Raw genomic sequence first — 23,700 nt, 5'->3', positions numbered from 1 at the left:
ATATGACGTTACCAGCAATGAGAGTTACAAAAAGAGTCTAAATTACAAGAAGGGCAATTATCATGACCTGAAGAAGCACTTCTTAGAAATAGATTGGGAAAAAGAATTTAGAGGGCAAGATTTGAATATTATGTATAGAAAATTCTGTGACCTTTATGAAACAGGAGTCCAAAATTACATCCCACAGCACAAAGCAACAAAAATGAAAATAAAGCAATAGTTTAATACAGAGTATAAAAAAGCAAAAGAAAAAAGTGACGTTGTGGAATAGATACAAAAGACACAATAGTGAGAGGGCATATAACAATTATAAACAGGCAAGAAATGATTATACAAAGTTAAGGTGGAGGCTCAGAGACAGTTTGAGGAGGATATTGTGAATAAAAGTAGTGATCAACCTAAGCTGTTTTGCAGCTACATCGGAAGCAAAACCAAAGTTAAAATACAGTCCATTACGGATGAGGGGATCATCTATACACAAGAAAAAGATATTTGTGAAGTACTAAATTAAAACTTTCAATCAGTTTTTACAAAAGAAAGAAATTTTGAGAGAGATGATATGGAATATGCATGCCCACATATATTACCAGATATGCAAACATCAGAAAAGAAGTACAGGAGGAGTTACGTAAATTGGACAAAGGAAAAGCAAATGGTCCTGACGGAATTTCAGGTTGGGTGTTGCATGAATGTGCAGAAGAGCTAAGCAGACCATTGTATTTAGTATTTAAGGAATCCTTAGGTCAAGGTAAAATACCTGACATTTGGAAGAAAGCAAACATTGTTCCCCTATTCAAGAAAGGTAATAGACAAAATCCACTCAACTACCGACCAGTATCACTGACCAGTGTTGTAAGTAAGATACTAGAAAAGTTGATAAGGGAAATTTGGGTAAAACATCTAGAAGAAAACGGTATGATAATATAGAGGCAATTCGGTTTTAGGAAGGGAAAATCATGTGTTACTAATCTTTTAAGCTATTATGATAGAGTTACAGAAAAATTACAGAAAAGAGAAGGATTGTTGGACAGTATCTCTTTAGATTTAAAGAAAGCATTTGACAGAGTACCACACCAAAGACTTTTATGAAAATTGTACCATCAAGGAAGTATCCAAGGCAATCTCTACTGTTAGATGCAGGATCTTCTCAAAAAAAGGGAAATGAGAACAATATTAAGGGGAAATTACTCATCATGGAGGGACGTGACCACCAGAGTGCCACAGGGCTCAGTGTTGGCACCAGTTATGTTTTTAGTGTATATATATGACATAGACAGTAACATTGGAAATGGAAGCTATCTAAATTTGTTTGCGGATGATGCAAAAATTCAAAGAAAAATTACTAGATTCTTGCAAAGAGCTGCAAGAGGAATTGAACAAGCTTCATGAATGGAGCAATAAATGGCAAATTGAATTTAATGTGGATAAGTGTCATGTAATTAAACTTGGTAAAAGTGAGAAAAGACCAGATTGGGATTATAAGTTAGGGAGATCAACCCTACACATATGAGAAACAAGAAGGACCTAGGAGTAATTATCAGTAACAGACTATCTCCAGATGATCACATCAGTGAGATGGTACGAAACATGTATTCATCGCTTGCTAATATGAGAATAGCATTCACATATGTAAATGAAGATATGCTGAGGAAGATAATAACATCATTCATCAGACCAACCCTGGGGTATGCATTAGTAGTCTGGAATCCTCATCTCAAAAAACACATAGATAAGACTGAAAAAGTACAAAGGGCCGCTACAAGGTGGGTACCTAGCTTAAGGAATCTAAGCTATGGAGAAAGACTGGAAAGATTGAATCCACCAACGCTCCAGGCGAGAAGGAGAAGGGGAGACATGATTATGCTATAGAATTGCATCTCAGGGGAAGAGAAAATATACGTAATGAATATATATCATATGATGAAGCATCAGCAAGAGGACATTACAAAAAAACTGCCCAAAAAGAGAGGTGATAAAGACGTAAGAAAATTCAGTTTCCCAAATAGGGCAATTGATCAGTGAAATGCACTACCGAATGAAGTAGTGTGTGCCAAAACTATTCATAAATTTAAGGATATGTATGATAAAAATGGTTTAAGGGACAGTACGAGCTTGACTCATTCCTATAAAGATACAATTAAGTAAGAACACACACATGGTCAATCTTTGCCTTCCGTTCATCCAGCTGACCACCAACACTTCTCACCACTCGCCATGTATACCTGTGGATTATTTTGTGCCTAAAGAGGGTATTGGGGGAGGCGGTGGCTGAATCGGTAGAGAGGCGGCCTGCAGTCCTTGTGGACCCAGGATCGAATCCCGGCTGGGGCAGGGAACAGTTTAAGGATTTGAATTTCGTAAAAGTAGACTTTCCTTATCTACCAGAAGACCCGCCGACATGTCATAAAAATACCCCCGCTAATATCAATACACCAGTCCTGTATGAAACAGCCCTAGCATGTATTCAATATGGATGGTGGGTGTTAGCGCCGAAGTGGTGACATGTAGAGGTGTATGGTATGTAGGAGGACTACTGGGCCTTGAAAGCAGGCTGTGAAGCCTATAACCAGAGTCGGACACATAAAAAAAAAAAAAAAAACAATCCCTTCCCTGCATAAATGTTCACCAGAGCACTAACGTTCCCATCCACTTTTGCAGGCACACTCCACACACCAACCACTCCTTCCACCTTCACATTCCTTTCTTTTCCATTCCTATCTCCAAACAAAAACGCTCTCACTTCTCCCAGATTTTTCCATGCATTCATCCTCATTTACCGAGAACTCTTCTTTCACTCTGCATGCACGGTCTTTTGTCAGCGCATTTACACACACAGTCGCCCACTCTTGTATTCCAACTTTCAGTCTTATCCACACACTCCGTGAACCAACTGATCCATACTCTCTTATATTCTCCTTCAATCTCTTGCACACAACCTTTCATACACCCTCCTTTGCCCTCTCATTCTCACTTGCTCCCGGACATATAGCCAGTCCATATTACCACACTCTCACATTTTCTTCTCACCATTTGGTTTCAGTCAATCCACGTATGTCCACTTTTTGCATCCTCAGGCAGCTGAACAAGCTCTCACTCTTTCACCTCGTCATTTGCACCCCTCACATTCCATGTTGCCATCCTCATCGTGTCCCTTGTCCGGTTCTTGGTCGTCACCTGTAGGTCAGTCCGAGTCCGAGGCATTTTGTTTGTCGTTTTAGTTAGTTCTTTTATGGGAAGGGGGACTATCCCTCCGTGAACCCACTTGTTGACACGTAGGGAACACGTGTGGATAGGTTATATGGTTACCACCCTGGCTTATAGGAAATAATTTGGCTTGTCATTCAATGTAGAGTCATCTTTGAGTAGCCCTATATTGAGTGAGTAGATGATGGGTGCCCTCAACTACTAGAACACCAAATTTTTGAAAACAGTGTCCTTAATTCCCATCACAATAGGTAGCGAGGTGGTATGGTGAGGCTGGGGTCTCCTACTGACTCTCATTAATGCCAAACACTAACATCTTACAACACACTGCATACCAGAACACCGCATCTTGACGATAGTACCCTTATATTTCACGTATCCACTTTAGGCAGGGAGGTGGTATGTTGGAGGTAAGGTCTCGTACTGAGCCTCTTTGCAACCAAATACTAATATCTCACATAGAGTACCATATTAGAACACCATAACTTGAAAATATTGTCCTCAATTTCCATTTCACCACATTTCATTGGGTGACAATATGCCGAGGCCAGGGTTTCTTACTGAATTAAATTCTAATTACAGACATACACCATGTGCCAACACCGTACCAAAGTACCATATTTTGAAAATAGCGTCCCTTAATACTATGCAAGGGAGCCTCTGTGGTACTACACACACATCCAAAGCCACTCCAACACTACAGTTACACTTACAAGCACTTGTCACCCTACATACAATCTCTACTAGACAGCCTAAGTCACTTGGAAGAGATACATTGGCTGTAACTTCCCCACTTCGGTCGGGATAGGCCAGTCCTTCAGTGGACACACAAGCGGATGATGAGATGAGATGAGAATACTATGCAAGAACTTTTGATAGGGAGTTGGTACGGTTGAAGCTAGTCTCCTACTAATCCTCTTTCCAGCCAAACACAGACATCCCACGTACACTATAACACCATACAAGAACACCACATTTTGAAAAATAATCTCATTAATTTCGATGTAACCACCTCCCTACCAAAGCATGGAGGTAGTATGATGAGTTTAGGTTCTACTAACCCTCAAAACAACCAAACACTAACATCACACGCACACCACATGCTAACACCAAAGCAACAGCAATACTTATGCAGTATTCTAATCCCTTGAGTTAGATGACGTATATTGTATTTTTCATGGCTGCCCTTCATCAACATTGCTGAGGTGAAGGAAGCCGTTTCAGATCACACACACACACACACACACACACACACACACACACACACACACACACACACACACACACACACACACACACACACATACACACACACACACACACACAGGAAATATTGAAAAATGCAAACAAACTTATGGAAAAAGAGGACATCAAAATGTATGGATAAAAAGATGCCCAACTCATGAGGAATTTGTATTACTAAAAGAGAAGAGGGAGGAGGCAAGAACAAAGAATGAGGGAAGATCAGAGGAAAAGAAGAACACATTTTTTTACAAAGTACAGTAATTGGATTACAGGTTCGAAAGTGGTACATAAACAGGAGGGAATAAAAAGGAGAAAGGTAGAAGACCCAAGTCATGACAAGTATGTAAACAAGATGATTAAGTTGATGTATTCTAATGTACATGCAAAGATGAATGATTATATTAAAGAAAAGGAACCACATATTGTTTGCCTAACTGAAACAAAATTAACACCAAGGATATCAAACGATACCCTAAACCTAGAGGAATGCAATAAATGGAGAAGAGATAGGAACTTAAAAAAAGGAGGAGGAATTTTAACATTAACAAAGAAATATCTGCAAGACAAAGAAATAGAACTAGATGTACCCTCACAGGTAGAATTGATCGCAGTAGAGATTAGTACGTCTGAAGGGAAAGTAATTGTGGCAAATTTATATATAAATGTCACACAAAACAAACACTTGGGAAAGAGGCGAATATGAAGACCTGACAGAGAAAACAATTCAAAGTTTAAGAGCATTACTACACAGAATGGAGGAGAAATCTGAAAGCATTATACTAACTAAAGATTTCAATACAAATATACACTGGAATACTCTAGATATAAAAAAACCAGGAAAGCTGTTGGGACCAAAAGTTCCTGGACCTTGTACAGGAGTTATTCCTAACATAAAATTTGAAAGAAATCATCAGAAAAAGAGGACTCGTCGTACCATCAGCACTAGATCTTATATTTACGAGGCAAGAAAATGATATTGACAGTTTTATGTATCACCCTCCGTTCGGCAAAAGTGACCATGCAGTATTAAATTACAACTTCAGGATTGCATATGACATAGTTAATAGTAATGAAAGTTACAAAAAGAGCCTTAATTTCAAAAAGGGTAACTATCATGACCTAAAGAGATACTTCTTAGAAACAGATTGGGAAAAAAGCTTAGAGGACAAGATTTAAATGTTATATACAGAAAATTCTGTGAACTTTATGAAATAGGAGTCCAAAATTACATCCCTAGGCACAAAGAAGCAGAAATGAAAATAAAGAAATGGTTCAATAAAGAACGTAAAAGATAAAAAGAAAAAAGATACTTGTTATGGAACAGATACAGAACACACAATAGTAAGAGGGTATATAACAACTATAAACAAGCAAGAAACGAATACACAAGAATAAGGAAACACAAAAACAGTTTGAGGAGGACATCATAAGCAAAAGCAGTGATCAACCGAAGCTATTTTACAGCTACATCCGAAGCAAAACCAAAGTAAAAGATAAAATACAATCCATTATGGATGAAGGGATCCTCTGTATGCAAGAGAAAGATATTTGTGAAGCACTAAATAAGAACTTCCAATCAGTTTTTACAGAAGAAAATAATTTTGACAGGAATGATATGGAACATGCATACCCAGACATATTACCAGATATACAAATATCAGAAAAAGAAATACAAGAGGAGTTAAGTAAATTAGACAAAGGAAAAGCAAATGATCCAGACGAAATTTCATGTTGGGTGCTACATGAATGTGCAAAGGAGTTAAGTAGACCATTATCCCTAACATTCAAGGAATCCTTGGGTCAAGGTAAACTACCTGATATTTGGAAGAAAGCATTGTTTCCTTATTCAAGAAAGGGAATAGACTAAATCCACTCAACTACCAACCAATATCACAGACCAGTGTTGTCAGTAAGGTACTGGAAGATCTTATATGAACAGTTTGGGTAAACCATCTAGAAGAACACAATATGATAACAGAAAGGCAATTTGATTTCAGAAGGGGAAAATCATGCGATACTAATCTATTGAGCTACTATAACAGTTGTAGAAACATTACAGAAAAGAGAAGGATGGGTGAACAGTATCTACCTAGATTTCAGAGTACCACACCAAAGACTTTTATGGAAACTGTACCATCAGGGAGGAATCCGCGACAAACTGTACTGGTGGATGCAAGGTTTTCTCAGAGAAAGGGAAATGAGAACAGTACTAAGAGGAAATTACTCATCATGGAGGGAAGTGGCTAGCGGAGTCCCACAGGGCTCAGTGCTGGCACTAATTATGTTTTTTAGTGTATATAAATGATATATATAGTAACATTGGAAATGAAAGCTATTTAAATAGTTTGCCGATGGTGCAAAACTACAAAGGAGAATTACTGCCACAGATTCTTGTAAAGAGCTACAAGAAGAATTAAATAAACTTCATGAATGGAGTAAACATTGCAAATGGAATTCAGTATGGACAAGTGTCATGCAATCAAGTTTCGTAAAGTAGGAAAAGACCAGATTGGGATTATAAGTTATGAAGTAAAAGCTTACACATATCAGCAAGAGAGTAGGACTTAGGTGTGATTATCAATAACAGACTATCTCCGGCTGACCACATAAGTGAGAAGGTACGGAACATGTATACACTGCTTGCAAATATGAGAATAGGATACATATACATAAATGAAGACATGCTGAGGAAGATAATAACATCTTTCATCAGACCAAACCTGGAGTATGTATCAGTAGATTGGAATCCTCAACTCAAGAAACACATATATAAGATCGAAAAAGTTCAATGGGCCGCTACAAGATGGGTACCAATTTTAAGGGATCTAAGTTATGAAGAAAGACTAGAGAAACTGAATCTGCCAACAGTACAGGAGAGAAAGAAAAGAGGACACATGATTATGCTATATAAATGCATATCAGGGAAGGAGAAAACAGACATAAATGAATTTATAACCTATGAGGAAGTATGAGCAAGAGGACACTGCAAAAAGCTGCATAAAAAGAGTGGCGATAAAGACGTAAGGAAATTTAGTTTCCCAAACAGGGCAATTGATCACTGGAATGCACTACCGAATGAAATAGTGTGTGCCAAAACAATTCATAAATTTAAGATGTATGATAAAAATGGTTTAAGACACGGGACAGTATGAGCTTGATTCATTCCTGTAAAGATACAATTAGGTAAGAAAACACACACACACACACACACACACACACACACACACACACACACACACACACACACACACACACACACACACACACACACACAGAGAGAGAGAGAGAGAGAACAACGGCTTAGGAGTGAGTGACGAATAGAGGTTGAGGGAATAGAGTGGGAATAGACGTTCTGATGTAAAAGCGACAGAATATGGGATGGTCAGTACGTAAGAAAAGAGGCTAACTGCAGTAGGTTCCTTACAAGGCTACACCACTCAAGGTGTATGAATAAATTTGAGAGTAAGACGATGATTAAAACTCAAGAAAAATCTTTTCGAAATACTGAAATATTTGTCAATGTTAAGATATAACAGACGACCAAGTTATGATTTTTTTTTTCTTTTAAGGGCACTACTTACCATGGACAAATCTGCTTCCTGCAGTTATCCTCTTGACTTATGATTTTATGTTTGATGTAGAGAAGATCTATCTGTCTATCTATAGTCGGGCACCATTATCACGGAAGGGATGGGCGTTTGACTTTGAATTTGTTGTTTTATGAGGAGGGACTCTAACCCTTCACCAACCCACTTGTTGACATGTATGGAACACGTATGGTTTGGTTATATGGTTACCACCCAGCGTTGTAAATGGTTTTCTGGCTTACAAGAAACCATTAGGTTTGTCACTCAGTGTAAAGGAATATAACAGCACTAGATCTGTGGGCTTATGCCAGACAACACAGGAATAACACAGAAAAAAGTGTGTATGGGAGGAGGAGGTAGAGGGAGAAAGGGCAATGAGTGGGATTTGGTGTGTGTGTGTGTGTGTGTGTGTGTGTGTGTGTGTGTGTGTGTGTGTGTGTGTGTGTGTGTGCGTTTTGAGATTCACCTCAAGATCCATCACCTGGGTTTAGCCTCGGAACTGTTACCACGCCTTTAAATTTTCCACCTTGTATCCAGGCTTAAGTCAAGGCCAGGGTCAGTTTTGGAGTTAGAGGCCGAGATCTTGGAAACATGGCCTTAAGGTCGAGGGGTCTCAGTCCCATACTTCATATCTATCTATCTATCTATCTATCTAGTTGGGAGTAGCTGCGCTACAGGTAGTGGCGCTACCTAGCAGAGCTACTTGAGGTATTCCAAGCTCTACTTGCTGCTGGCTACTCTTTTAGTCGTCTTTGTGATGGTCGAGAATAGGACTAGTCTGAGTCTAGTACACACCAGACGCCAGTAGACCGTCAGTATAGTTGCCATTTGGCATTATTCATAACCAAACTGCGGCAAACTTGGTAATAAAAAAATCTTTTTGGTAATGTACCAACATGATTTGGTATTATGCGTAGAATTAAATTTGGTGAAGAATACGTGCCTGTATTGTTCATATCATTTTTCATTCGGGGTACTGCGGTATAGTACCTTTGGATATTATAAATGATCACAATAAACGATCTTTCTTTCTCTCTCTCTCTCTCTCTCTCTCTCTCTCTCTCTCTCTATGTACTGCATATATATTGCAGTGATGTATCGGATGTCAGACTTCAGACATCCATGGATGCAGACGGGGATATCTGACATTCCATTTTGTGAATATGGATGCGTCTGTCACACCCTCGCGGATGCTGATGAGTATACGTAGTTTGTGTAGTACCGGTTTGGATACATTCGACTCAAATTTATAATACCGGTAGTATTTGAGTTTGTTAATTATGCATTTAAAAATAGCACAACAAATAATATGCTTGGTAAGTCAGGGAAGGAACTGAAGAAAACAAGAAAGACTAGAAAGCACTCAGAGAGTGCATACCTCCGCCAATGCCATTATAAAGGATCCGGATCCGGATCTGTGGATATAATATTCAAATTCCAGATACGCCTCAAAATCTAATAATTTCTTTCTTGGTCCATGGCCCACATCTGTACAAAATTTCACTGAAATTCATTGAGAACTTTTGGAGATATTGTGCGGGATACTCCGGATCCGGATCCGGATCCAACTCAAAATTTAATCATATTTTCCTTGGCCCATGGCACACCCTTCCACAAAATTTCATCAAAATCCGTTCATAACGTTTTGAATAATCCTGCTAACAGACAGACAGCCAAACAAACAGACAAACCAAGAGACCAACGTGGGGTAAAACATCTTGGCGGAGGTAATAAAGGTTAAGCATGAAACGGAATATGTACTAGCAATGAAGGAGATATATAAACCAGTCATTGTAACTAAGCCAAATTTTTTTCCCCTAGAAGCTTATTTCCCGCAGAACAATGGCAGAATAAGATAATACTGCTGCAAATCTTTTCCATAGCACCTCTTCATGACTAGCAGGATTCTCCACTGTTAATCTTACGTTATATCTCGGCATTCATGATGAATGAGATGCTAGTTTTACGCTAATTTAGTTTGGACAGAGTATAGGAATTTACGCTAATTTAATTTGGACACAGTATAGGAAGAAGAAAGTACTCAAAGATTATGTAAAAGAAGTGAAAATGGATTATGGAAATGCAGAGTTACGGCTAAGATGGGAGGATGGTACTAGGCTAGAAAGGCGGGTTAATATCTGAATATGACAGAAATAGACGTAGTAAAGGAAGAGGTACAATAAGGATGGAAAAATATAAGGCCTTTCATTGACGGAAAAACCTGCTGCGTCCCAGCATAACAGTCAGCCAGCATTACCACAAAAAAAAAAAAAAAAAAAAAAAAACAGTCAATCCTTCGTAGTTGGGTATTCCAGGTCAGTTTAAGGCAATCTATTTAGGTCGGAAATGTCGACTCAGGGCCTTAATTTTCAGGTTCAGTCAGGATAACCCAAGGTTATTCAGGTCTAATTAAAACCATTCAGCACGTTCTCAGGTGGTTTCTCTCGGAATCGTGGAAATTTCAATGAATATTTGAATACAATAATTCGCATACACAGTTTTCTGGTTAACCAAATCAATCGTACTACGTAATCTTACGATATTATAACCTAACCTAATCTTGCTATCTAACTTGACCTGACCAGACCTAACCAAACCACCTACTCCAACAGCCTTACCTGACTTACCCTAATAATAACCTAACCTATTCACCTAACCTAATCAAACGCCTAACGAAGAGAAGTAATCTAATAACTACTAAACCGAACGAACGAAACCTCATGCAGCCTAACGATTAATAATAATAATAATAATAATAATAATAATAATAATAATAGTAATAATAATAATAATAATAATAGTAAAAATAATAATAATAATAATAATTGCAGGCTGGTCGGCCTCCGCAGTAAGTTTACGCTAGGTAGTGGTGGGAAAAAAAGCCAGCATTAAATTTGGGAGCATGCAATAAAACCACTGATGGAGGCATTGTAAGTAAAAAAGTCATTTCATAGACTCCCCAGCTGTGCAACCAGTCTTATTAATGGTTGTGTTACGTTGGCCTTCAAGGTTAACAAAGGCCATTAAAAAGAAAAAAAAAAAACATTTAAAATGTGATTTTCTTAAGAGTCCATGAAGGAGTCAAAATTCGGGGACAAGATATAAACAAAAATTGTTCCTCGTGCCCCAAAATGGTGGGGTGGACATCATTAGATATGACATTGAAGGTTAAACAAAGTCAGAGTTTGCCCATAGCGAGAAATGGACGTAGGGAAACTGTATGTGTCAAATGTAAATGTTCCGACAGTGGTCTTCATCTTTACTGATACGAATCGAGCTATACTTTTTTAGGCATTTAACCATCTTTTAACTGATCAGAGCAAAATAATAATAATAATAATAATAATAATAATAATAATAATAATAATTGTTTGTGACGTGCTAAGGTCGTACAACATCAATTTGTCATGTCTGGCCATCAACAGACAAACCTATAATCATAACGTGAATCTTTGAAAATTTTGATTTTCTTCATAAAATGTTCTAGGTAAGTATTATTTAGGTTACTGCTACATATAAGGAAATCTTTAATATTATTTCCATCTTTAGTTTTTAGCATTTGGGAGTTAATAGTAGAATAAGAGTAGTGATGCGAGCGCCGTCCGGCCTCCAGGTTCCACACATGGAAAGTGTTGGCCCCATATACTGGTAATGCTACTATTAATACTACTAGTACCACTACTACTAACACTAATAATAATAATAATCCAACGACCTAACCTAGCCACATAAACTAGCATAATCTGACTCAATTATGCCATCTAACCAAACTTAAAAAGACTACTCAAACTACCATACCTAATTTGCTACCTAACTTAACTTTAACCAGCCACCTAACCTGGCCAACTAGTGTACCTTAACCACCTAATTTTCCTAAATAATCCTTTCACTAAAGCCTGACCAAACCTAACCTGACAACCTTATCACTCAGCCTAACCAGACAACATTTTAAAAACTTAGCTTACGAGGAAATAGAAAAGTCCTCCACGGGTACTAGGAAAATCTACATATGTAATTATAGTAAGTGTATTTCTCGTGAAATGTGCTGTAGGTGACCAATGTCAAAATAACATCTGTAGTAAATGCTGGCGATAAGGTCATTCTAAATTTTCCTTAGTCCAAACAATATGTAATCCACCTTTTCACGGCAAAAACCACCCTGCTAACCACCAGTGAACGTTTGCTGCGGGTAGGAATCCAAAATTAACCCGCCCCATCCCGTCGACGTATGGGTACGTTGCAACGATTTGCATTTGCCAGTCCCGGCGACGTACCAGTACGTCGTGCAATTGCAAGGTCCCTAATTTGCACAATTTTCAATTTTCGCACGTGATTTTTCGTATGTATACACGGGACACCTTCCTCTATTCCTCTACAAGATGCCAAGCAGGGACAATGCATAACCTCCCCCCTCCCCCCCTCATGCCATTTTCTTGGCAAAGGACCTGTTACCAATGACCTGCCTAGTAAAGATATTCAGGGCCAGAGTGATTCCCCAATCGATGACAATGTGGAGGACAATGTTTACATAGCATTAGAAGAAGAAACAGCCAGAAATAATGATCAGGTAATGTGGCAAATAAAGGTCAGGTATGGTGATTAGTTAGTGAGTGAAACAATGCTTATAATGCCTTTATTACTGCTTGAAAACCAATATACTCACACACTACATATACATTCGTACCAAGTAAATAAATAAATACCGTTTATGAGTGGATAAAATAGTTACCCTCCCATAGAACTCGTTTTCTTTGGTGCCAGCATGTTAGAAAACCCACTCAGGTAAGGAGGAACTCCTACCTGGATTGGGCACTTTAAACCTCAGGTGAGTGATTTCTCTATGAATTTTCGATGTTTCTCACCAAAAGCGAAGGTTTTAGCCAAAAATTTTTTTTTCGAAAATACCTCGGGACTGGGGGATGTCGGAGGTGCGGAAAACCTCGGGACGTGACGGGTTAACCCTTTCATGCGTTGGAGTCATTATTATTATTATTATTATTATTATTTTTTTTTTTGCTATTTTCAGAAGGCTTTATTCAATTTACTAAACATCTGCCGTATGGAAGGGCTGTTGTCTATCCAACCCCTTCAATTCGAAAAATTTCTCTTCAGCTGAATAAACTTGGTAGGTGGTAAGAATAAACGAGAGAGAGAGAGAGAGAGAGAGAGAGAGAGAGAGAGAGAGAGAGAGAGAGAGAGAGAGAGAGAGAGAGAGATTTAAACACTCACATCATCCTCATTCAGCAAGTGCAGTTGCGGATGCAGATGAGGGTGATGAATGTGATGCAAATATGGATCAGATGCGGATATTAATTAAAGTGAAAATGCTGAGGTGAATGCCGAGTTCTGTATTATTGCCGATGTTCCGTGGATGCGAATTGGACGTCAGATCTGTAATGTATTGTTTATATAATTCGGTAAACTTAGGTTTCATAATGGAGAAACTATTTAGTATTGATTTTCAATAGAAATTGTGATTTTTATAATGTCCATGTATTTCCTGTGAATGAAACTATTATAAAGTTAAGGCGTTATTTGGGTTTCATTAACCCTCACACGTTGGACAACATTTAACGAAGTCGTCACCTCACTACGGGCAATTTCTTGGAAACTGCAGAAAATTGCTTGTTTTCAAACTTTAATATCTCGGAAAGTATAACACTTAGGGAAATGAATTAATGACCATTTTACTCAACAACTCTTCCTCTTGCGAATGAAAGTATAGCCAGCTCTCTAGGTCGTTGCACTGATGAGTAATGACATAAGGAAGAAAACTAATTTTCGGTGCTAGAGTGGCGCGAGAGCTGGACGTGTTCGTGCGTCTGCCCGCAGCGCCGGCTATGGCTTTGCTATCAGTGTGATAACTTACTCCATTACTAGATAAACTACACACTGTTACATCCAAGACATGTCTTATGGGGCTATCACTGAGCCCTTTTCTTGTAATCTTGGAAAGAGTCTTGGCAGGGGCAGATGATGCAAGGGTCAACGTAAGGCAGGAACAGAATCAGATGACTCGTAAGAAAACGTCATCCTACACCTGACAGAGTCCCAGAGATGACTGAGGTATGCTTGCCTAGGGTGCTGGGAGGCTATCCCCACCCTTTGGTGATGAGATTAAGAGGCAGCCACTTCAAACTGTGGGATGAAAATGCTTGCGATTATAGCCGTCTCCTGACGCCCCTGATCCACCAGATTCACATCAGTTATAACCATCACCCAGTGCTTAGGGGTTAAATGAAAGCAGTAACAAGCAAGCAGGATGCACCTAACTGCTTAAATGCATCATTCTGTAATTACTACTGCATTACTGTCTACAAAATCTTTTTGTATTTAAAGTAATGGTAGCAGACAAGGGTTAAATGTGCGGCCTGCATTATCAACAGACAAATCTCGGATGGAGGTAAGTCCAAATCATGGATAAAGTATACACCCTCAAAAAAAAAAAAAAAAAAAAAGTAGTAGCAGTAGTGATCATAGTAGCAGTAGTGCCCTACTTCCCTCCCCCCCCAAAAAAGTAGCTGTAGTATAGTGACACTACATTTGATACAAGTATTGGTGGCAGTAATGCAACTATTTTCAGCAGGTAGTGGGCATAAAGCTATCTCTTTCTCCGTATATACATATCTATCTATATATATCTATATTTATATCTATTTATTTATCTATTTATCTATCTGTCTATCTATCTATCTATCTAATATATATATACACGAGATGCTACCCAAAAGTTCCAGTAATTTGAACAGAGGGAGCCAACCCTTTGCAGTTTTGTCTTTTGCAGCTAGGAGGAGTCAGCAGCACCCCTTGTGCATCAATGTGGCCCCTGCCGTGTCTGTAAGCGGGCGTGTTGTTGAGCTATGCTCACTATTGTAATGTGGTGTGTAGGTGGTTTGGCGGTTTTGCAATGGTGGACCAATGGCGTAGCAGTGTCAAGTCGATGTTGATAATTTTCTTTGATATCCAAGGGATTGTCCTCATGGAATTCGTCCCATCCGGTCAGTCTGTCAGCAGAAAGTTTTACTGTGACGTTTTGCAGTGTCTGAGGGAGAACATGTACTGCAAATGTCCAGAACAGTGGAAGACCAAGGACTTGGTCCTGCATCGTGACAACGTCCCTGCCCACAAATCAATTGTTGTCTGGCAGTTCTTGGCTTCCGCTCACACGGAAGTCATTCCCCACCCACCCTATTCGCCTGACCTTGCCCCCTGCGACTTTTTCCTGTTCCCAAGCTGAAATTATGACTGAAATGGCATCGATTTGACTCGATTGAGGAGACCCAGACAGAATCGCAGAAGGTGCTCAAGACCATGACATCTGATGCCTTCCAGGGATGCATGGACTCTTGGAAAAAACGCTGGGACCTCTGTACACATGACCAAGGGGACTACTACGAAGGTGACAGTGAGAACTAGGAGGTAAGGTAACTTATTTTCCTACAGTATTCAAATTACTGGAACTTTGGGGTACCACCTCGTGTGTGTGTGTGTGTGTGTGTGTGTGTGTGTATGTATATATATATATATATATATATATATATATATATATATATATATATATATATATATATATATATATATATATATATATATTGTAGAGATGAGGGATTTGGTAGATAGGAAATACTGGAAGGTTTTCAAAATTTCTCCAATTTTTCAGTTGTCAGATTTCCTACTTAGCCTGCTATTGTGAGTGGAGTTATTCTTAAAGTTGTCATTAGTTTTTGTGCTTTTTTCTCTCTATATTTTTTTTTTTTTGTATCTGTTAAATTATGTAATTTTGTCTCAGTTTGTAAGTTAAATAATTTAGAGTGTTATGCAGTGCAAGAAAATACTGGCATGTTTTGGATGTCTCTGATTTGGCAAGTGTAGGTGTTAGAGTAAGCTAGAAGCTTCGAGTGTAATGCAAGGATATATAAAGAGATGGAAGAGACTAGGAGAGTCAGTTTCATTTTAGTTCAGTTTGAATATTGTTCGGTGTCAGTTCAGTGTCAGTGCAGATTCTATAGCTCAGGTACTTGTGAGAACAGTGAAGTGAAGTTGGCAAGCATTAAGTGTAATTGTCTGGAAAATACAGACAGTGAACTTAAGAAGCCATTGGTTATTTACGACGCCTGAGCTGATCTTGTGTACTTTACACCAAAAGGCTGACCATAGGAAGAAAAACTCACTGGGCAGCGTCCTCCCAATACTGAACTACTGCTGTTGGAGCCTGTGGTAGTGTGGGACGGGGACATAACAGTGGTGTCAGGAGTGTGGATCATTATAAAAGTGCTGCAGAGAGTCAAACTTTCGTCATAAAGGCAGAAGGTGTACAGAGAAGAAGCCAGGCTAGGCAGGACGAGGTGTCATTGGCTGCAGTTATGAAGTTTCTGCAAGCACAAACTGAACAGCTACAAGCACAAAATGTACAACTACAAGCACAAAGTGTACAACTACAAGCAGAGAATGGACAGAAAGAAATCAAAGAACAAATGCAAGAACAAAGTGAACAACTGGAGACACAAAGTGAAAAGCAGAAAGAACATATGAACAGCTTCAAGAGGCATTACAGGAGTAACAGAGGGAATTCCAACTGATGGTGCAAGGACAGCTAGATGCTTTCATTGGGAAAATGAAGGAAGAACAGCAACAGTTTAAGGAGGAAGTAGGTGCCAAGCTAGAGCAACAAAAGTATGAAGAAACAATAATGTGATGGAGTGTAGTATGCATGTAGATGACCAGTTGAATTGTGTAGAGGGCCATTTGAAGATAATTTGTGATAGAATTGAAACTGTAGAGAAATATTGCACTGCTGAGCCTCAGGTCAGTGTACAGGGAGCATATGAAAAATTAGACAGTGTGTGGTGGATCTTGACGAATCCCAAGCATCTAAAGGTTGCATTACATGGTTGAATAATCAGAATGTGTGAGTTTTGAGTCCTGGACTTAATTATGATGCCCCAGTTTTTAGGCCCTTAACGAATGAAGTGCATGGCTATAATGGGGGTCCAATTAAAAAGAAACCTCAGGAATTTGATGGCAAAGTATCTTGGGAAGCTTACCATATGCAGTTTGAACTACTTGCTGATCAGTATGGTTGGGATGATAGGCAGAGGGCAGTGCAACTTGCTAATACCCTCAAGGGTGCTGCAATGGAAATTTTTGGCCAGATGTCAATAGAGGAGAGGAACAGTTATCAGTCCTTAATAGAAGTAGTGGAGCGCAGATATGGGTCCATGTACCAAATTGAGGTTTACTGAGGTTTACAGACCAAGATTCCGGAGCCATGTACGGGTTCAAGGCGAATCCTTCCAGGAGCTTGCACATGACATGAAGAGCATGGCACACAAGGCATACCCTGGAACAGCACTTAACCTGTTGGCCATTCTTCTGAGGGACCAGTTCATCGATGCTCTTGATAGTGCAGAGTTGAAAGTGCAAGTGAAGCAGGTACAACCAAGAAGCATGCAAGCAGCACTAGCCACAGCTCTAGAATTTGAGTCCTACGTCAGGTCCAGTACGTCCACTATTCAAGCAGGTCGTAGTACGGGATTCAAGGATAGAAAGGGGCAGGTACATGAAGTGGAAATATTTGCAGGAAGTTCCTGGTACTGTGAAAAGACTGGACGTAGGAAAGAGGACTGCTACAAGTGGAAGAGGGATCAGGAGATGACTGGATGAGGTTGCTGGTTCTGTGGGAAGCTGGGACACAAGAAGGAAGATTGATACGAGTAGAAGGAGCAAGAACAGACCAGTGCAAGGAAATCTACGATTGTAACAAAAGGGTGTTGGATATATGGAGAGGCGGGATGCTTCAGCTCAGTGTCCGAAGAAGAAAAAGGAGGATAAGAAGAAGGCTGCAGAAGACCAGAAGGAAGTGGAAAACTAGTGGGGGCTGGTGTTAAGAGGCAACCACCAGCCTTCTTTTCCAAAGTAGCCCCACCACCAAGAAAATTCAAGAGAACTGTGACTGACAGTGTGCGAGCTGATGGAAAAATGGACAGAAAGAAGTATTCCCTGGTGACTGATTCAACCTCAGAGCAGACTTCTGCGAGGCCTGATGTGTTACATTATTGGTATCTGTCTAAGTCATCAAGACAACTGTGGCGTAACTGGGCATTGCGCAGAACTGAGAGAACCCCTGGATGTCTGGATTGAAGCGGCAGGGCAAGAGGCTACACTTCCAGTCTATGTGGCTGAGATGGAGGATCCTTGCTTTCTTGGTCTGGACTATCTGATGTCCATGGGATGTGAGCTGGGCTTCTGCTCCATGAAGCTGAAGGTTCGACGAAAGTCGGTTCACGTCACGACAGAAAGACATACCAGTTCTGGTGGTGAGGTGACGGTGCTCTGCACTACAGTGATACCCCCAAGATGAGAACTACTGCTCCAGTGTAAGGTGAGTGGCTCTTTTGACAGATGTCAAATGGAGGTAGAGCAGGATGTACAGTGCAAGACAAAGGCCGAATTGATGGTGGGGAGAACTTTGGTGGAAACAGGTGCATGTGAAGTGCCAGTTGCAGTGGTCAATTTCTCCTGTGAGCCACAGAAGGTCAACAAAGGAGAAATTGTGGGACTGCGCCAGGCGGTGGACCCTGAATGGCATCACAGGAAGGCCTGTAAAAGGAGTGTAGTCAGAGAAGATGGGTATCTGCCAGACCACTTACAAGGCCTGTTTTCAAGGAGTTGCCAATACCTGGATGTCTCACAAGTGCTGAAGTTGAGGCAGCTGCTAATGAAGTTTGCTGATTTCTTTTCCACTCGAAACCTAGACCTAGACATAGACCTAGGATGCATTTATCTGTTACAGCATTGTATAGACATTTGGGATCACCACCCAATTATAAACACCCAGCATGGAGGATGGCGCCAGCCCAACGGCAAGAAATGGAGATGGTGATGGAGAAACTCCAAAGTCAAGGAGTGATAAAAAAGTCCAGCAGTCCTTGGGCATCAGCAATGGTTATGGTAAGGGTAAAGGAAAGCTCAGTAAGGTGCTGTGTAGATTGTCAAGCCCCGAATGAAGTGACAGTGAAGGATGCATAACCTTTGTCAAGAACTGATGACACCCTGGATGCTCTGTCAGGTGCCAAGTGGTTCTCCAACCAAGACATGAACCAGGATCTCACCAGGTCAAGGTTGCAGAGAAGGACAAGGAGAAAACAGCCTTTTCATATGAGCAGGGCTTATCGCAGTTTAAAGTTATGCCATTTGGCCCATGCAATGCCCCAGCTACTTTTGAGCATCTCATGGGTCATGTACTGGAAGGTTTGCATTGGCAGACAGCTCTCATTTATCTGGACAGTGTAATTGTGTTTGGATGGTCTTTTGACCAGGAACTGGAGAGGCTGTCGGCAGTGTTCAACAGTATCCAAGCAGCGCACCTCAAACTGAACCCCAAGAAATGCTACATGTGCCAGAACTAAGTGAAGTATCTGGGACGCATTGTAGGTGAGGGTGGCGTCCATACTGATCCAGTTAAGGTGGCAGCAGTGAAAAACTGGCTGGTTCTAACTTGTGTGAAGGAGCTACGGAGTTTCCTTGGTTTGTATACCTATGACCAGCGTTTTGTCAAGGATTTTGCAATGATTGCTGCATCTCTGCACAAGTTGTTGGGGATGAGGCAAAGTTTACGTGGACTGCAATGACTCAGAAGGCCTTCAATTAACTCTGGCATGATTTTTGCAAGCTCTCCAGTATTGCCGTACCCTGATCAGAGTCAGCCATTCTTCCTGGACAATGACACTGCAACCAAGGTATTGGTGGAGTTCTATCGCAGAAGAAGGATGACAAATGGTATGTGGTGGCCAGTTACAGCAAGAAGCTCAGCCCACCAGGGCAGAACTATTGCATGACCCATAAGGAGCTCTTGGCAGTGATGAAGAAAATTGATTTCTTCCATCCTTACTTGTATGTATGGGTCCTGCTTCATCATCAGGACAGACCATGCAGCACTCAAGTGGCTGAAGATGCTAAAGAATCTGGAAGGACAACTGGCACACTGGTTCAAGAAGCTGGACTAGCACAACTATGTGGTCCAGAACTGTCATGGGCAGGTACATGACAATGCTGACAGCCTGAGTCGTTGGCCTTGTGACCCAGAGTTCCAGCAGTGTAATAAAAAGGAATATCATAGAAAGAAACAAGTGCTCATGGGCCCTTCGGACCCCTCACACTTGCTCCTGCAAAGGACTCTCGTGCTGCTATAGTATATTTTAGTTGTACCTATGGGCAAAAAATTCTACGGAGATCCTATGCAAGGCACCGGGAGTGGCGTTTTTTGGTCAAATTTGATCGCTCATTAAATGTAGTAAAAGTTTTTCAATCGTGATGGGACCAAGTTTTTTCACATCAGCTAATCTTTTACGATTTTTGTGCCAATTTTGGTGCTATTTGAATGTGTAGTTTCGGCTGCCCAAAATACACACAAACACACACATACACGGCTAGTGCTATAGTATATCAGATTCAGCCATACTACAGTGACAGAGCCAGCATCAGATGAAGAAGACCTGAAGAGAATGCACATGGAGGATGCAAATTTACAACCAGTGCTGGATTGACGGCAATGGAGTACACTGCGACCATCTTGGGAAGAGGTTTCCAGATTCAGCCCTGCAACTAAGAGCTACTGGGATCAGTGGGACCTTCTTCTTCTGAACATCGGACTACTGGAACGTCAATGGGAGACACCCGATGGCCTCAGCAAGTATTGGCAACTGGTGGTTCCAAAGAAAATGAGGTCCGAGGTCTTGGATGGGTCCCATAACCAGATCACTTGTGGGCACCTAGGGGAGAAGAAAACTCTAAGTCGACTGTGACAGAGGTTCTACTGGACTGGTATGCATCAGGATGTTGAAGAGTGGTGTCGGGCCTTTGGTGTATGTTGTGCCAAGAAGGGAACCAAAAACGTGGTTGTGACCCTCTCCAGCTGTTCCAAGTGGATGCAGCGATGGAAAGAGTTGCAATGGACACTGCTGGACCTCTCCTACTCACTGAAAGAGGAAACCAGTATATATGTATTGCCATGGACTACTTCACAAAGTGGCCAGAAGCCTATGCCAGTCCCAATCAAGAGGCTGTGACTGTTGCTCAGGTGTTGGTTGACCAGTTTTTCTGTCGTTTTGGGATGTCACAAGAACTACATTCAGGCCAGGGTAGAAACTTCGAGTCTTCTGTGTTCCATGAGTGCTGCAAGTTATTGGGGAAAGACCAGGACTTCCCCTCTATGGTCACAGTCAGATGGGATGGTGGAGAAATTCAACTTGACCCTGGGACAAGAACAGGCCAAGTACTGTATAGAGGGACAAACGGAATGGGACCAGAACTAACCTATGTTGCTGATGGTGTAACAGGGTGCATCCTGCGAGTCTACCAGCTACACCCCTGCAAAACTGATGCTGGGCCACAAGTTGCATTTACCCATTGACTTGTTAATGGGAAGACCACCTGGTGAGGAGTTGCCTACAGACACCTCCACCTATGCGAAGCATCTTCAGGAAAGGCTAGCTAAGGTGCATCATCAAATGCGATGAGCCCTTAGGTTTTCGGGAGAGGTGATGTAGTGCAAGTATGATGCCAAGGCAAGTGACGTGAGCTTCAAGGATGGTGACAAAGTTTGGTTATACAACCCTCAGCAGAAGAAGGGAGAGTCATCGAAGCTGCAGAGCCCATGGGATGGGCCATGCTCTGTGTTGGACTGCCTATCAGACATAACATACTGGATTCGGGGAGGCAGGATATCTCGCCCAAAGGTGGTACATATGAACAGTCTGTGGCAGTACCATGGGCCAGGACAGTACAATTGGGACATCTCTGAGGAATCGTGCTCACCCCTAGCCGAGGATGTTGAGGAGAATCAAGGCACTGAAGTACAATAGGACAGTGACAGTTTCCTGGGGGAAGAAGTGAATCAGCAAGAGGACCAAGACATTCTAGGAAGAGTGGATTGTGTGGAAGAGCATGGACATATGTGGAAGCCGCATAGGAGAAGACCTGATAAGTTGGAGGATTCTTTTGTGTATAATCAAATGTTTATTTTGGATTAGTCATTATGTTTGTATACATTGCACAGTTTTACTGGGGCCAAAAAAAGGACTCGGGAGGGGGTAGTGTTGAGAAGCAGGATTTGCTAGATAGGAAGTACTGGAAGGTTTTCAGTATTTCTTTTATTTTTTCAGTTACGTGTCAGAGTTGCCAGTCAACCGGCTATTGTGAGCTGAGTTATTTTGGAAGTTGTACATTAATTTTTGTTCTCTTTTTTTTCTCTATAATATTTTATCTATGTGATTGTTAAAGTATGTAATTTTATCTCAATTTGTATGGAAAAAAAAAATAGAGTGTTTTGCAATGTGAGAAAACTCTAGCATAATTTGGATGTCTCTGATTTCGTAACTGTAGGTGCTAGAGTAAACTAGAAGCTTCGAATGTAATGCAAGGCTATATAATAAGGTGGAAGAGCCTGGGAGAGTCAGTTTCGTTTCAGTTCAGTTTGAGTATTGTTCAGTGTCAGTTCAGTGTCAGTGTAGATTGTATAGCTTTGGTACTTGTGAAAACAATGAAGCGAAGTTGGCAAGCATTAAGTGTAATTCTCTGGAAAATAAAGACAGCGAACTTATGAAGCCAGTGGTTATTTACGATGCCTGAGCTGGTCTTGTGTATTGTACACCAAAAGGCTGACCATAGGAAGAACAACTCACTGGATAACATCCTCCTTATACTGAACCACTGCTGTTCAAGCACTGCATATATATATATATATATATATATATATATATATATATATATATATATATATATATATATATATATAATGGAGGAAGGAAAAACAAAGGAAAAAAAAAGTCCATGAGCCTAAAGGCATCCTCCATTCATAAAATATTTATAACAACTAAATTTAAATTGAAGTGGATTAAATGGTTGTGGGAAACAACTCCCAGGATGTGAATTCCCGAGAGTGTTAGTTCTGGGGATAAATGAATTTTGATAAGCAGAGGTTCTGCATTGTGGGGGAGAGAGTGTGAGTTCATGGGCGCTCCCAGCTGCCCCTGTATTTCGGGAGAAAATGTGAAGGTTAGGCACATTTGAAGCCAGTTCGTCAGAACACTTACTGTAAAAATATCGATAAAATAATGCTAAAGAAGCACCATCTCTATGTACTGATAATGGAGGAAGGTCCTGCATAATGGCAGGATTATTGATTAATCTAATGGCTTTAATTTGACTTTTGTCCAACTGCCTCAATGCAACCGGTCCACATCCACTCCACAGTGGTGAACAGTATTCGATCTGAGAACGCACATGACTTTTGTATATTGTAGCCATCTGCTCGTCAGTGAGGAACTCACGAACTCTGTACATAAGTCCCAATTTTTTGAAAGCATTTTTAGCAAGGGATTTAACATAAGCTGTCCAGTTTAGGCTGGGGTTTAGCGTAACACGTAGGATATCAATTGTAGTGGATATGGGAATATTGACATCATTTAAAATTATGTGAGAGTCTGAGGGATTCTTTCTGTTGGAGAAATTAATGTATTTAGTTTTCTGAGCATTAAATGAGATCAGATTTGTTTGTCCCCATTGATTAATTTTAGAAAAGTCCTGGTTCGGAGAAATTGCTGTGTTTATTTGGGAATTTATAATATCATATTGTGTACAGGAGGTACTAAATGTGAAAGAAGTA

Source organism: Coenobita brevimanus, chromosome 58, assembly GCF_032717465.1.
Source record: "Coenobita brevimanus isolate Jiangsu-jjx chromosome 58, ASM3271746v2, whole genome shotgun sequence".
Lineage (NCBI taxonomy): Eukaryota > Metazoa > Arthropoda > Malacostraca > Decapoda > Coenobitidae > Coenobita > Coenobita brevimanus.
Note: the sequence above shows the minus strand (reverse complement) of the source record.